The following is a 16,939-nucleotide window of genomic DNA, read 5'->3' on the forward strand; positions in this document are numbered from 1 at the left end:
GAGTGTTTTCACAATTTCGATATATAACTCCAAAGCCTGAACAAAGATGGAAAATATTACAGTTACAGAATATATATATTTCACAGTTAGATGCCAGTGAGTTAGAAATTGGTAACAGAAGGAGTGGTAAAGAAATTGTGACCCCGTTAATAATCTTATTTCTATTTTAATAGTTGCTTCGTGGGCGCTGAGATTAATGACAAAGTAGTGGGCAACAGATACTTGGAAGTGGAATCCTATCGTCACAATGGCCACCCGTAAGGTGTCGTCAAGAAGTGTGTCCTTTTTAAATTACTGACATTTACCTAAATTTGTGAAATAAGATAGTGGTTGTCCTGTGAAGCTTACTAATGATCAACCTATATTCTATAAGCAACCGTAAGAAGTAAATGGGATATATTGGATTCTTCAAAGACTTCTTAATTTAAAAAATCCTAAATGAAGTTATGCACTAATAAAGGAGGCTTGGGTTATATATTGTCTGGAGAAAAAAAAATGAAACATCAGCAGAAGAAAAATAATATTAAGAATTAGCATGGCAGGTGGCTGCTCAGTGGTCTCACCATTTGGTTCATCTTCTGTAGAGTCTTGGTTCCAGAAGGACCTTGTTGCCATGCTGCGTATAATATTAGCTTACTTGTATTGAACCCATAATCATCTGGAGGCATGAACATATATAGTAGAAAATAAATGAATTGAATCATCAAGAAATACCATGATATGTGATGATTAAGGAAATATTGTCAGCGAGCCAAAGTTTACAGTTACATGTTGTTGTAGCTGTGGCTGGGCACATGTGAACCTACTATTACATGTTCGTGCCGTGAAGGTGTAAGCTTCCTGTATCAGGAACAACACGATATAAACATAATTTACCAGGTTGGCTCGGATGGTGTATTGTATTGAATCTGGATTCACATACAGGAACTTATGGCTCCTAGGCATGCATAAAACATTAATTACAAACACGGAAATAAATAATACTCCCTTCGTCCCCACGTGCGCATACACACGAGAGATATGTTGCAATCATTTTTGGCGTCTGTTGTGAAGGATTGAGTTCATTTGTAATTTTACCTCCGTTGTTGCACACATTATTATTTTATATTGTTTGTGTTGATTTTTCTTATTGCATGTGTTTAGACCATTTAAAGATATTATTGCATAAAGGGAGATTTGTGGTACACATAGAATTTGTTTTGTTGCTCGGGAGTGTCATCCCAGGAGGAAAAGTTACAAGAACATTGCGTGCACTAATCCTGCCCATTGTGTCTGGCCGTGTTAGCGTGACATGCACTGTACCTTATCTGTATATTTGTATCACTGTTGTAACTCTCCTGGTCTTCAGGATCGCACCTTCCCCTCCTCTTCGGCCTGCGTGCCACGGGGACAAGGGGAGGGGGTGCCTGTATATGTATCTGTACTCTCACGGCATAATTGATTGACAATTCAATGCCTTTCTCTCGTCTAGCTTGGTATCAGTCGCCATGGTGTTTGAGGATCTCTTCGGCGATCTCCCGGCTTCGGCCGCTCACTCCTCCTCTCAGTCCTCACCGCCGGGGACATCCTCACTAGTAGAAAACAGGGCTTTGGTTCGGGCCTGGCCAGCCCATTAGTCCCGGTTCTTCACGAACCGGGACCCATGGGGGGCATTAGTCCCGGTTCATGAGCCCAGGGGGCCGGCCGGGGCCTCGTGGGCATTGGTCCCGATTCGTCTGGATCCATTTATACCGGTTCTAGGCATGAACCGGGACCAATGGGCCACGCTCCTGGCCCACAGCCATTGGTACCGGTTCGTGCCTAGAACCAGGACAGAAGGGGGGCGTTTGTATCGGTTCGTGCGACGAACCGGGACAAATAAGTTGCCTATATACCCGTCGCCGCGGCATAGCACTCCACAATGCTCTGTTTTTTCTGGCCAGCGAGGGGAGGGCATTTGGGTGCTCTAGCTCACCTCCTATGCACATGAGGTGTTCGATGAAATGCCCGAGCGACACTAGTTAAGCTTTCTCCTCTCGAAGCTCCATTTTTCCCGAGATTTGTCTAGATTTAGCGGTCCATCACGCCCCGTCCCCGTTTTCACCGCCGTCGATCGCCCGCGCCGATCTCGTCGCCGGCACCATCATGGTGAGCCTCTTGTTCTTATTTTCTTTCTGATTTTCTTACTTTAGATAGATACTTGTCTGATTTTATTACTTTTGACACACATAATTATATATAATGCACGCAGATGAACCGGCAATGGTTGTACGGTGACAGACACACCTCCGAGTACATTAAGGGCGTGCATGAATTTCTCGAAGTGGCTGAGGCAAACAAGCAGAATGGTTTTATGTGTTGTCCATGCCCTAAATGTGTGAATACGATGTCTTACTCTAACCGGAAAATCCTGCACACCCACCTGCTTTACAAGGGTTTCATGCCACACTATAATGTTTGGACGAGGCACGGAGAAATAAAGGTTGTGATGGAAGACGGTGAAGAAGAAGAGGACGATGACAACTATGTGCCCCCTGAATACGGTGATGCTGCAACGGGGGGAGCTGCTGAAGATCAAGAGGAACCAGACGATGTGCCCGATGATGCTGCAACGGGGGAAGCTGCTGAAAATCAAGAGGAACCAGACGATGTGCCCGATGATGATGATCTCCGCCGGGTCATTGTCGATGCAAGGACGCAATGCGAAAGTCAAAAGGAGAAGCTGAAGTTCGATCGCATGTCAGAGGATCACAAAAAAGGGTTGTACCCCAATTGCGAAGGTGACAATACAAAGCTCGGTACCATACTAGAATTGCTGCAGTGGAAGGTAGAGAATGATGTGCCTGACAAAGGATTTGAGAAGCTACTGAAAATATTGAAGAAGAAGCTTCCAAAGGATAACGAATTGCCCGACAGTACGTACGCAGCAAAGAAGGTCGTATGCCCTCTAGGATTGGAGGTGCAGAAGATACATCCATGCCCTAATGACTGCATCCTCTACCGCGGTGCGCACAAGGATGTGAACGCATGCCCGGTATGCGGTGCATTGCGGTATAAGATCATACGAGATGACCCTGGTGATGTTGACGGCGAGCCCCGCAGGAAGAGGGTTCCTGCGAAGGTGATGTGGTATGCTTCTATAATACCACGGTTGAAACGACTGTTCAGAAACAAAGAGCATGCCAAGTTGATGCGATGGCAAAGTGAGGACCGTAAGAATGACGGGAAGTTGAGAGCACCTGCTGACGGGTTGTAGTGGAGAAAAATCGAGAGAAAGTACTGGGCTGAGTTTGCAGGTGACCCAAGGAACGTATGGTTTGCTTTAAGCGCGGATGACGTTAATCCTTTCGGGGAGCAGAGCAGTAATCACAACACCTGGCCCGTGACTCTATGTATGTATAACCTTCCTCCTTGGATGTGCATGAAGCAGAAGTAGATTATGATACCAATTCTCATCCAAGGCCTTAAGCAACCCGGCAACGACATTGATGTGTACCTAAGGCCATTAGTTGAAGAACTTTTACAGCTATGCAATGGAAACGGTGTACGTGCGTGGGATGAGCACAGACAGGAGGAATTTAACCTGCATGTGTTGCTGTTTGTAACCATCAACGATTGGCCCGCTCTCAGTAACCTTTCAGGACAGACAAACAAGGGATACCATGCATGCACACACTGTTTAGCTGACACCGAAAGTATATACCTGGACAAATCCAGGAAGAATGTGTACCTGGGCCATCGTCGATTTCTTCCGGCCAACCATCAATGTCGAAAGAAAGGCAAGCATTTCAAAGGCGAGGCAGATCACCGGAAGAAGCCCGCCATGCGTACCGGTGATCACGTACTTGCTATGGTCAATAATTTACACGTAATCTTTGGAAAGGGACCCGGCGGACTAGCTGTTCCGAATGACGCTGAGGGACACGCACCCATGTGGAAGAACAAATCTATATTTTGGGACCTACCCTACTGGAAAGACTTAGAGGTCCGCTCTTCGATCGACGTGATGCACGTGACGAAGAACCTTTGCGTGAACCTGCTAGGCTTCTTGGGCGTGTATGGGAAGACAAAAGATACAACTGAGGCACGGGAGGACCTGCAACGTTTGCACGAAAAAGACGGCATGCCTCCAAAGCAGTATGAAGGTCCTGCCAGCTATGCTCTTACCAAAGAAGAGAAGGAAATCTTCTTTAAATGCCTGCTTAGTATGAAGGTCCCGACTGGCTTCTTGTCGAATATAGAGAAAATAATAAATATGCCAGAGAAAAAGTTCTAGAACCTAAAGTCTCATGACTGCCACGTGATTATGATGCAACTGCTTCCGATTGCATTGAGGGGGCTTCTACCGGAAAACGTCCGATTAGCCATTATGAAGCTATGTGCATTCCTCAATGCAATCTCTCAGAAGGTGATCGATCCAGAAATCATACCAAGGCTAAGGAGTGATGTGGCGCAATGTCTTATCAGTTTCGAGCTGGTGTTCCCACCATCCTTCTTCAATATCATGACGCATGTCCTAGTTCATCTAGTTGACGAGATTGTCATTCTGTGCCCTGTATTTCTACACAATATGTACCCCTTTGAGAGGTTCATGGGAGTCCTAAAGAAATATGTCCGTAACCGCGCTAGGCCAGAAGGAAGCATCTCCAAGGAAAATCAAACAGAGGATGTCATTGGTTTTGTGTTGACTTCATTCCTGGCCTTAAGAAGATAGGTCTCCCTAAATCACGGTATGAGGGGAGACTGACTGGAAAAGGCACGCTTGGAGGGGACTGAATAATATGCAGGGACGGATATTCTTGGTCTCAAGCACACTACACAGTTATACAGAACTCTACCTTGGTGACCCCGTATGTCGATGAACACAGGAACAGTCTGCGCTCCAAACACCCGGAGTAGTGCGACGACTGGATTACATGTGAACACATCAGGACTTTCAGCAGTTGGTTGGAAACACGTCTCAGAGGTGACAACACTGTTTGTGATGAGCTGTACTCGTTGTCTAAGGGACCATCTTCGACTGTATTGACTTACAAAGGATACGAGATAAATGGGAATACATTTTACACGATCACCCAAGATCAAAAGAGCACCAACCAAAACAGCGGTGTCCGCTTTGATGCAGCAACCGAGAGGGGAAAGGACACATATTATGATTACATAATGGACATATGGGAACTTGACTACGGACATGATTTTAAGGTCCCTTTGTTTAAGTGCAAATGGGTCAATCTATCAGGAGGCGGGGTACAGGTAGACCCACAGTACGGAATGACAACAGTGGATCTGAACAATCTTGGGTACACTGACAGATCGTTCGTCCTAGCCAATGATGTGACACAGGTTATCTATGTGAAGGACATGTCTACCAAACCGAGAAAAAGAAAAGATAAGGAAGCGAATACATCATACGATGAGCCAAAGCGCCACATAGTTCTTTCAGAAAAAAGGGACATCGTGGGAGTGGAGGGCAAGACAGACATGTCTGAAGATTATGAAAAGTTTCCTGGAATTCCTCCATTCAAAGTCAAGGCTGACCTAAGCATCCTAATAAATGATGAAGATTATCCATGGTTACGGCGCAATAAGCAAACGACACAAGCGAAGAAAAAGTGAAGACTTTCTCTCTACAACTATTATAATGATGCCTTTGATCTAGAATATCACTGCAGTTACATGTGAAGAAATGAAATGCATGTTGTAACAAGCGAGTTTCCGTGTGAAATGATGATACCATGCCAATTTGCAACCTTATTGGAGTTCATTTGAAATCCTTTTCAATTTCCGGGTCTTATAGCTCAAAAAGCAGTAAATGCATGAAAAATAATAAAATGCATAAAACTATAATATTTGTTATGATCAACTAAAAAACTAAATCAATTAAAATATTCTGTTATGATGAACTAAAATAAAACTATAATATTCTTCAATAGCAAAAAGAATCAACTAAAAAGCTTTTATAAAACTATAATAGCAAAAGGAATCAACTAAAAAGCTTTTATAAACCTCTAGTATTTTTGAAACTAAAATTATATAAAATTTATGCAACTTATATTAACCAAGTATTTTTTGTTCAACACATTAATAGCAAAAAGAATTTATAAAAGATAGTAATATTAAATATCAGGAAAAAGAATGACTCAAAAATCTATTTTTATAGTAAATTTATTCATAAAACTAGTGATTCACATACATTTAAAAAAATTCAAATTTTAAAACTAATGGCACTAACAGAAAGTTTATAATTTTTGTGACCTAAAAGCAAAAAGAAATCACTAAAAAACTATAAATATTTAGTTTTAAGTAGAAATAAAAAAATAAAAAGAAAAAAATGCCACCTACTGGACCTCCACGGCCTGAATACGACTAGAAATCCTACAATGGGCCAGGATTCAGGCCCGCAGAAGGCCCAATAGGCCCAACATGCATGGCAAAGTAGAGATTAGGCCCGTAATTAAGCCTGCAATAGAGAGGAGCTCGAGAGGGTGGCGGCAGCAAAGCTTATAAACCACCCCGAGCCCCTCTCAACTAGCGAGGTGGGACTAAACTTCCCACTGCACCATGCCAGCACAAGGCCTATGGTCCCAGTTCCTGCCACCAACCGGGACCATAGGCGGGCATTCATACCGGTTCGTGGCACCAACCGGTACCAATGCCTACTGAAAGAACATGCGGTGCCCCCATGTTTGGTTTTGGTAATTGACGACAATCTCTATGGACTAATGGTTGCCTTGAGTTATATTTGAAGGTTTTGTCCATAGGCTTTTCTTGGAGTACATGTGTTGGTTTCAAGGAGAGTCTGTGTCGACCAAGGTGCTATTCAAGGAATTATCCAAAGATTGGCCATGTGAGTGTTGAGCTTATTGCAAGCATGCCTTGAAGAAGAAGAAGAATGTGTGATCATTCATGTCTACCTTCAAGACATCATCCAAATGAAGAGAATTGGAAAGATTCAAGGTTGATCAAGATTAAGTCAAGAGTGAATCAAGTTGATCAACACACAAAGCGTACAAGATGTACTGAGCGATCAAGTGATCCCACACTACTAGGGAAAACCTTATACACAGAACTTTAGCAGTAGCGCGGGTCAAAGAAGCACGCTGGTGCTAAGTAGCAGTAGTGCACCTGTGCAAACCGCGCTGTAGATAAAGTTTTAGCAGTAGCACGTCTTGTTCTAAACACGTTACTACTAAAATTCCCACGGCTTAGCCGATAGGTTACACATAGTAGTAGCGACCTATATCGAACCGCGCTACCACTACTTTCTTTGTAGCAGCGCGTTTTAATCTAAACTCGCTACTGCTAAAGGATATAAAATTAAATGGAAAGCACATAGAAAGGTAATTGAAAATGAAATAAATAGAATAAGGTGAAAGGAAAAAAAATAAAATGTGAAGAAAACTAAATGAAAAAGGGGAACAAAGAGAAAAGAGTAGTAGTAGCGTGTATCCCAGAACGCGCTGTAGCTAATGTAGCAGTAGCGTGCTTTCTGGAACACGCTACTGCTACTTCTGACTTAACCACGGGGTTCGTCCTTCCCCACGACCACTTCCCCCAAATCCAGCTCTCCACTCTCACCGCGGCTGTCGCCCGTCGGCCGCCGCGTGCTCTCCGCACACCCTCTACGCCGCCCCGACCCCAGATTCAACGCCGCCCCCGCCCCCGACCTCAATGCCGCCCCCGACCCCGACCTCGACGCCGCCATCCGCCGCGTGCCCGAGCCCCGACCCTGACCTCGACGCTGCCTGCCCCTCCCTCGTCGCAGGCACCCGAGGTGAGCACACCTGCTCCTCCCTCTCCCCTACCTATGCCTAGGGTTTCTTTATATTTTAGTTGCATCAAATTAGTTAGGGTTCATGTAAGGGTGGAAACGAATCAGATGCGGATGCGGCTCAAATGAGTTAGGGTTCATGTAAGGGTGGAAACGAATCGGATGTGGATGCGGCTCAAATGAGTTAGGGTTCATGTAAGGGTGGAAACGAATCAAATTTCTAATATGAATCATAAAACGAGTAAAATTTGACCACTTATTTCACTTTATAGTTGGATAATTGGAATATCCGCTACCACTTTCCACCCCTAGCTTCATCAAATTAGATGGTAATTAGGGTAGTAGTTTCTAGGTACTAATTAGTTAGTAAGAACTAGGTACTAATTAGGTACTAGTTTATTTTTATTTATAGTAAGTTTATTTTTAATAAAAACTAGTTGAATTAATAGAACTAGTTAGTAAGAACTTGTTGCTATTTTTTTAGTTAAAGCAATTTTTCCCGCATCGACGTGGACGATGCCTATCCCGCATCCTCGTTGTCGAGTCGGCGGAGGACGACACCTGCTTGACCAGATGGGCCATGTCCGTCCGGGACTGGGCTCCGTCGGGGTGGTACTGGGAGGCGCTACCTACCGGGGGGCGCAGGTTGGTGAGGAGCCAGCCTGTCGTTGACCCGAACCTTCTTTGGTGGCGGTCGCGTGGGCCAGTGATGGTCCAGAGGCTCGAGGACCCCGTGGAGGTGGTGCGTCACCGTGTCAGTGAGGAGGACGCGCACGTCCGTCGCTACTTGTTTGCGTTGGAGCACATGTTCTCCAATACCCGGCAGGTTCTCCAGGGATCTCACTGGAGCTATGATCCCGTGATGGTTCCTTCTCTGTGGGTGTCCACCGCCCGCGCCGATACCCGTCGTGTGCTAGGGTTTTAGTTATATTAGTGATGTTATATGTATGACACTATTCGGGATGTATTAGTGATAATATTCGACGATGTATGGATGCATGAGATGATTTACTTTTTCTTATTGAATGCTTGCTAATTTGAGTCCTATAAGATATTTTGAAATGTATATCTTGTGTTGCTCAAATAGGATATGTGCTTGCCCAAGTGGTCGGTCATGTTTGCAGGTTACACCTCCGAGTGGCCTATGTTTTGCCGGAGTGTTGATTCATTTCTGTTCCGGCAAATTTCAGGCGCTCGATATTTCCTATTTTAGCAAAGGTCATGCCGGATTTTTCCGTGAATTTTGGCATGACTTGTGCCAGAAGATGTAGGAAATATCGAGTGCCCCGGATTTGTGTGTTGAGTATCCTGGTAGTTGTCTTCGATCGATTTTCAATTAATGTTTTAACTATGAACAAAGGAAATGTCTGACGACGAAAAGGATTTCGGTATTTGCAAATACTGCGAAGATGAGCACGGCCTGTGGGACGGAATCTTCCTAGATGATGATAGGCGCTTCAGCATCAAGCTTGACGAGAACTTCGAAGTGGATACAGTAAGTCACAACGACAAGTCTTTTTTTGTAATTAAGCATGACATTTGCTTCATTTGCTTCAACTTATAATTTAAGCATGACATTAAGCATGACAAGTCTTTTTTTACTATTCTACTAGCGTATCCCGTGCCATGCAAGAGTTTTTGTATTGGATAAGATAGGTTTTAGTCGTACTATGGAGGAAAAGAAAGTTTACTTGAAGACCGAGCATGGTTATATTTTCCACGCAAAATTATACAATTCAGACGACTACACCTATTTTGGATGCAAAACATGGCGAGCACTATCCAAGACTTATGCATTTGAGCCTGATATGGTTATCACCTTTGATATTCGTCCGGAAGATGATATTGAAGGTAATACCAACATCTGGGTCGATGTGCAGACGCCTCCAATTATACCATTATGTAAGTTTCTCAACCATATTTATGTCTTTGATATTGTTTATTCAAAAATAGTTGACAACTAATTTGTATTGTCAGCTTATTTCGGTGCAAGCAAACATGTCCAGCGCTTGGTAGACAGGACCTACTACTGTCCCGAGGCTGAACTAAACTGCGAGGAGATAAGTCATTATGTTTCATGGCTTGAGGATCTTGATACTGTCAAGACAAATTTTCTTCCTGCATTTAGAAATGTTAGTACTGAAAACGTGCGACCAATAGTGTTCGTAATGAACTACGGTCACATCTATTTAGGAAGGATGGTAAGATTTTTACTATTTGTCCTCAGTGCATCTTTTCCATACATTATTTTTAAAGCTAAACTTCATTGCTAAGTATGTTACCATACGATGTTGACTCCCGATGAATGTTGTGCCTTATGGGATCGAGACTAAAGGTACCATGAGTATTATTAGCTTACGGCCAAGATATCCTACAGATTACTTTAGTGCATTCAAGATTAGCGACGGATGCTTAATAGTGCAAGACTGGACCAAATGTGTGATGGAGAAGCGCAGAGAAGTACTAGGGGGCAGCAAACAGATGCGCTACCCACGATTAGGAGACGGGTTCATCTGCATGCTCCAACTTGATCAAGGAGGAGAGCTACACATGTTTTATGTTATTTTACCTAAGAGAGAGCAGCAGGAGTGATTAGCTAGCTAGAAATGAGTTTGAGGATGATGATGTGCTACACTATTACTATGATGATAAAATAGCTAGTTTTGGTGGTAATGACTATGATGATTATTATTAGCTAGTGTTAGTGGTGATTAAATAAATACGGTTGGTGGTAATGACTATGATGATGATTAAATAGCTTGTGCTGGCGGATTAGATTCAAGTGGAGGCAACATGTGGTGCACATCGAAAGTACTACTAGCCCAAACTGATCAAGTTTGGATTAGTAGTATACTTTTGACATGCACCACATATTGCCTCCACTTGAACCTAATCCACCTTCATTTGACACACTGTTATGGACATAATGATGTAAGCCTCATAACTGGTATTGTACCAATATTTGTACGATGGCGCATAAATACACTAAAAATAAAAAAAATAAAAAAAGAATACTAGTAGCGATGGAGAGAAAACACGCTGCCAGTAGTTACATTAGCAGTAGCGTGGGAGTGAACAAACGCTGCAGCTATTTGTCCTAGCAGTAGCGCGTGCGGGCACGTGTTACTGCTAAGCAATAGCTGTAGCGCCATATTAGTAGCGCGCCTACCCGCGCTACTAGTGAGCACAAAACCAGTGCTACTGCTAGGGTTTTTCCTAGTAGTGCCATGGTATGGTAAGCATTGTCCATTACACTTTGTTTGCTAACCCATGATTTTCGTGAGAGTTCTTTGTGGGGTTAGGTTGCGATGTGCAAGTTCAAGTGATGGATCATAAAGAGATCAAATGCTTGAAGCTTGCCGTCCATTGTGGTGACAATGGACTTGTGAAGATGTGCCGAAGAGTGGCTCATCCATAGTGGAGTATGGGGGAGCAATCTACTAGTCTTCACCAAGCCAACGCAATCAAGAAAGGTGTTCCAACATGAGGAAGTTAAGATCGTCTACATCTAGCTCAAGTGGACTTTGTGCAAGGCAAAGGTTTGCCCTTGATAGGTTTTCTATTTTACCGGTCTTATGGTGGTAGTTGGGAGACCGGGTTATAGGATCAATTACCATACTATCAAGGGGGGCTCTTGATGAGTTGCTTTATAGTATCGTTCGCAGAGAGCTCAAACCATTGCATCCTTGCATCATCTTTCTTGGTTCTTGTTTGGTTCTCTTTGTGAGTCTTAGAGCTTATGGTCATCTTGATGACAAGCTCAAGTTCATCGAAAACGGAGTTCTCATGCTTCTTCTATTGCGTTTTCGGTGTTGGAGGTTTTACCGGTCTTTTTCGAGGAAGGGTTCTCACCATTTTATTATGGGCCTTTTCTAATTTCCTTATTATTGTTATTTCTATCAAAATTGTGTTAGCCCTTGTCTCTAGATTTCCAACAAACTTGGTTTCGTTGAATTCGGAGTCCGTTTGCAGAAGTTGTGTTAGTTTTGGTGTCCTTAAAAAGGCTGCAGCGGTACTACCGCCCATGGGAGCGGTACTACCGCGGCTACTTCCGTGACTACTTCCGCTCCGGACCAAAAACTCGTCATAAGTCTAGCGGTGGTAGGCACGGATGTAATTTTTTAGTACTGCTCGCAAGCAGTAGTACCGCTACCCCTAGTGGTAGTATTGTGAGGACGAGCGGTAGTACCGCTCTATGCAGGCTGTGAGCATAACGGTTGGATTTTTCCTCACCTTTAAAAGGGGGTCTTCTTCCCCAATGAACCTTATCCTTTGAGTTCGTGTTCTTCCCCCATTATTGACCTTCTTCGAGCTTGCTAACTCTCAATCCCTCCATGGATTCTTACTAGTTTTTGAGGGAAAAGAGAGAGGAGATCTAGATCCACATTTCCACCAATCACTTTCTCCTCTATGTGAGGGGAACCCCTTGGATCTAGATCTTGGAGTTCTTGGTGTTCTCCTTCTTGTTCTTCCTCTCATTTTCCTCCCTAGCATTAGTTGCTTCGGTGGGATTTGAGAGAGAAGGACTTGGGCACTCTGTGTGCCCTTGCCATTGCATTTGGTGCATCGGTTTGAGTTCTCCACGGTGATACGTGGAAGTTACAAGTTGAGAAGCTTATTACTCTTGGGTGCTTGGTACCCTTGAGCTTGTTCCTCTTGGGTGCTTGGGTGCCCTAGACGGTTGGTGGTGTTCGGAGCTCAATCATTGTGGTGTAAAGCTTCGGGCAAGCGTCGGGGTCTCCAATTAGGTTGTGGAGATCGCCCCGAGAAATTTGACGGGTACCGGTGACCGCCCCAAGGGTTGCCAAAGTGTACGGGTTCGGTGACCGCCCCCAAGGGTTGCCATTTGTATGGGTTCGGTGACCGCCCTCAAGGGTCCCTTAGTGGAATCACAACATCTTGCATTGTGCGAGGCCGTGAGGAGATAACGGTGGCCCTAGTGGCTTCTTGGGGTGCATTATGCCTCCACACCTCTCCAAACAGAGATTAGCATCTGCAAGGGTGTGAACTTCGGGATACATCGTCGTCTTCGCGTGCCTCAGTTATCTCTTACTCGAGCCCTTTACTTATGCACTTTACTTTGTGATAGCCATATTGTTCCTTGTCATATATCTTGCTATCACATAGTTGTTTATCTTGCTTAGTATAAGTTGTTGGTGCACATAGGTGAGCCTAGTTATTGTAGGTTTGGTGCTTGTCAAATTAACCGCTAGGTTTATTCCGCATTTGTTTAAGCATAAACCGTAATTATTTTAAATCACCTATTCATCCCCCCTCTAGGCGACATCCACGATCTTTCACCCACCTATGGTCCCGGTTCGTGCCACCAACCGGGACCACAAGCCTCTGTTTCCCGCTCTTTGGGCTGCCAAAAAGAGACCTTTGAACCCGGTTGGTGGCACGAACCGAGACCATAGGTGGGCAATGGTACCGGTTGGTGCCACGAATCAGTACCATTGGTTTTGCTATATAAGGTAGCACTTGTGAAAATTTCGCCAACTGCGCCCATTCCCCCCGACGCCGCCAGGCCGTTCCTCGTCGTCGTCGCCGTCGCCACCCCGAGCCCCTGCCCCGACGCCGTTGCCGCGCCCCTGACCCGTCGTCCTCGCCGTCGCCGTCACCGTCACCGCCCCCGAGCCGCTCCTGTCCGAGCCCTCGTCGCGCACGTAACCCCTCCCCCACGAGCCCGCCGTCCTCGTCGCCGTCCTGCCTCGATTCCCCAGTGAGCCCCTTCCCATCCCGATCTGTGCGCTGGCGCGGCTGCCGCCGCCCCCCTGCGCCGCGCCGCCGCCCCTGTTTTTTGTATGTATGTATGTATATGGATGTATGTATGTATGTATGGATGGATGGATATGCATGTATATGGATGGATGGATGTGTATGTGTTCATAGTTTTTTTGTTCATAGTTTTTTGTTCATAGTTTTTTGTTCGTAACATTTTTAGGCTATATAGTTTTATTTTTGTTCAATGTTTATGGTTAGAAGAGGAGAGGAAAAATTTTGTTGCAAAAGTTACATTTAAGGTTAGTTGCTTTAGTGCATTTTAGGTTATTAGTTCTACTGTTAGCGCATTTAAGGTTAGTTTATTTTTAGTTGAACTAGTTGATTCAATAAAACTACTTTATTTTACTATATATAGAAATAGTTTATTTTTAGTAAGTACTATTTTATTTTACTTATAGTAAGTGCTTAGTAGTTGAACTAGTTGATTTAATAAAACTACTTTATTTTACTATATATAGAAGTAGTTTATTTTTAGTAAGTACTACTTTATTTTATTTTTAGTAAGTGCTTAATTAGTAGTTGAACTAGTTGATTTAATAAAATTAGTTTATTTTACTATAGAAGTAGTTTATTTTTAGCGAGAAAATTAATAGAACTAGTTTATTTTTTTAGTTAAAACAATTATTCCCGCATCGACGTCGATGATGCCTATCCCGCATCCTCGTCGTCGACTCGGCAGAGGCGGCCGGCTTGATCAGAGGGGCCATGTTCGGGACTGGGCTCCGCCGGGCTGGTATTGGGATGTGCTACCTTCCGGGGGGCGTAGGTTGGTGAGGAGCCATCCCGTTGTTGACCCGATCCTTGTTTGGTGGCGGTTGTGTGGGCCAGTGACGGTGCCGAGGCTTCCGGACACCGTGGAGGTGGTACGTCACCGTGTCAGCGAGGAGGACGAGCACGTCCGTCGCTACATGGTTGCGTTGGAGGGCAGGTTCGACAATACCTGGCAGGTTCTTCACGGATCTCACTGGAGCTATGATCCTGTGATGGTTCCTTCTCTTTGGGTGTCCACTGCCCGTGCCGATACCCGTCGGGCACTATGGTTCTAGCTGTACTAGCGATGTTATATGTATGATAGTATTCGAGGTGTATTAGTGATAATATTCAACGATGTACGGACGCAAGAGATGATGTAGTTTTGCTTATAATTGAATGCATCCTAATTTGAATACTACTTTATTTTGCGATTTGATTTTGCTTATTGAATGCTCAAATTGAAAAACTACTCCTACTTTGAATGCTAAAATTGGAGAGCACTATGCAAGGCGTATGCATATGATTAGTTGATAGCTTATAGGGTCTTTGTTTTCGCAGAAATCTAGGAGCCCCCCACCATCATCCCCGCCGCTGTCCCCATCACCGACCCCCTCCGACCTCGAGGTGAGACCAGCCAAATCATTTTTTAGAAAGATAATTAAACGATATTTCGGGTTGACTTTAAGTCTATCGAGTCTCCACCATATATGAGAGGATGAAGAATCCCGACTGTTGTCGTGGGGGTAGCTTCTCCTTCGTTTCCATGTGCTAGAAAATTTGGTGTAATGCACTCGAGAACAAAAGGAGGAGCTACCATCACCGACGGTCGCAAATGTCAGAGAGGAATCAGTGAGGGAGAGTTCCACCATATATATATGAGAGGACGAAGAATCCCGACTGTTGTCGTGGGGGTCGCTTCTCCTTCGTTCCTGTGTGCTAGAAATTTTGGTGTAATGCACTCGGGGACGAAGGGAGGAGCGACCATCACAGATAGTCGAATATATACACCACATGAGCTGAGAGTTTTCAAGAAAAGACTCGACAGACCGATAGTCAGCCCATGATGAATAATAGTGATCTAATTTAGTTTTTGTACTAGATATATTTAATTGTACAAGTTTAATCTTTGAATTATGAACGTAGGAAATGTCGTCATCAGACGACGAAAGTGTCCAGGGGAGTGCAGCTGGTGCCACGACGATCGAGGTCTGTGAGACAGGCCTCACCTGGACGATGATCGACGCTTCAGCATTAAGCTCGAGGAGACCTTCAATGTTGAAACGGTACATAATGACGACAAGTGTTTTTTTTCGTAATTAAGCTTGACTTCAACTATTTCAACGTGTAATTTTTATCTTTTACAATTCGAGTAGCTTATCCCATGCCATGCAAGACGCTATGTCTTGGAGAGGATGGATTTTGAAGACCACGGAAATTATGAAACAAAGAAAATTCACCTAAGGACTTATCATGATGTGGATTAAGTAAATCTGTATAATTCTGAGAGTGTAACCCATTTTGGTTGCAAAAATTGGGAAACACTTTGCAAGATGTATGGTTTTCATGAGGGTATGCTTATCTCCATGGATCTTGGTGATCCTGACATCGACCAAGACAATATGGACATTTGGGTCCTTGTTGATACGCTTCCAGTTCTACCGCTATGTGAGTTTCTCAAACATAGTTATTAACTAATTTATATTGTTTATTTCAAAATAGTTGACAGCTTATTTCCATTGACAGCTTATTTTCATTCTTCAAAGAATGTGCGGAAGATGGTAGACAAAACCCACTATACCGATGGCTCCGAATTAACTTATCAGGAGAAAAATCATCTGGTCGGATTTTATACTGATATTGAGAATTACAATATCTACAATCAAACTCCTCAACATTATGGTCAATACATGCCACTAGTGCACGTGTTAAACTACGGTAACTACCATGGAGATACCCTGGTAAGATTTTTTTCTATTACGACATCCGTGCATCTTTTGCATACTTCTAATGTTGGGGAACGTAGTAATTTCAAAAAAATTCCTACGCACACACAGGATCATGGTGATGCATACCAACGAGAGGGGAGAGTGTTTCTACGTACCCTCGTAGACCATTCACGGAAGCGTTATATCAACGCGGTTGATGTAGTCGTACGTCTTCACGATCCGACCGATCCAAGTACCGAAAGCACGGCACCTCCGAGTTCTACACACGTTCGGCTCGGTGATGTCCTTGCCTTCTCGATCCAGCAAGAGGGGCGAAGTAGTAGATAAGTTCCGGCAGCACGACGACGTGGTGACAGTGTTGGTGAAGAACAATCTCCGCAGGGCTTCGCCTAAGCACTACGAAAACTATGACGGAGGATAAACTAGAGGGGACGGGGTTGCCGGCACATCGCTTGGTGTTTCTTGATGTCTTGGGTGCTAGCCCTACCCCTCTATTTATATGTTGAGCCTTGGGGTCGAAACTTGGAGTAAAAGCCTCCAGAAAGTCGGTTTCACCCGAAAGGCAAGAGTCCTTCTCGAACTCCAGGGCCAGACGCTAGGGTTCCCGGCGTCTGGACCCAGATGCCAGGGACCCTGGCGTATGGCCTCTGGACTCCGCAAAACTTCCTTTTGCACTTTCCAAAAACCTTGTGGGCTTTCCCCTTTG

Source organism: Triticum urartu, chromosome 1A (genome assembly GCF_056163025.1).
Source record: "Triticum urartu cultivar PI428250 chromosome 1A, HENAU_Tu73, whole genome shotgun sequence".
Taxonomy (NCBI): Eukaryota; Viridiplantae; Streptophyta; class Magnoliopsida; order Poales; family Poaceae; genus Triticum; species Triticum urartu.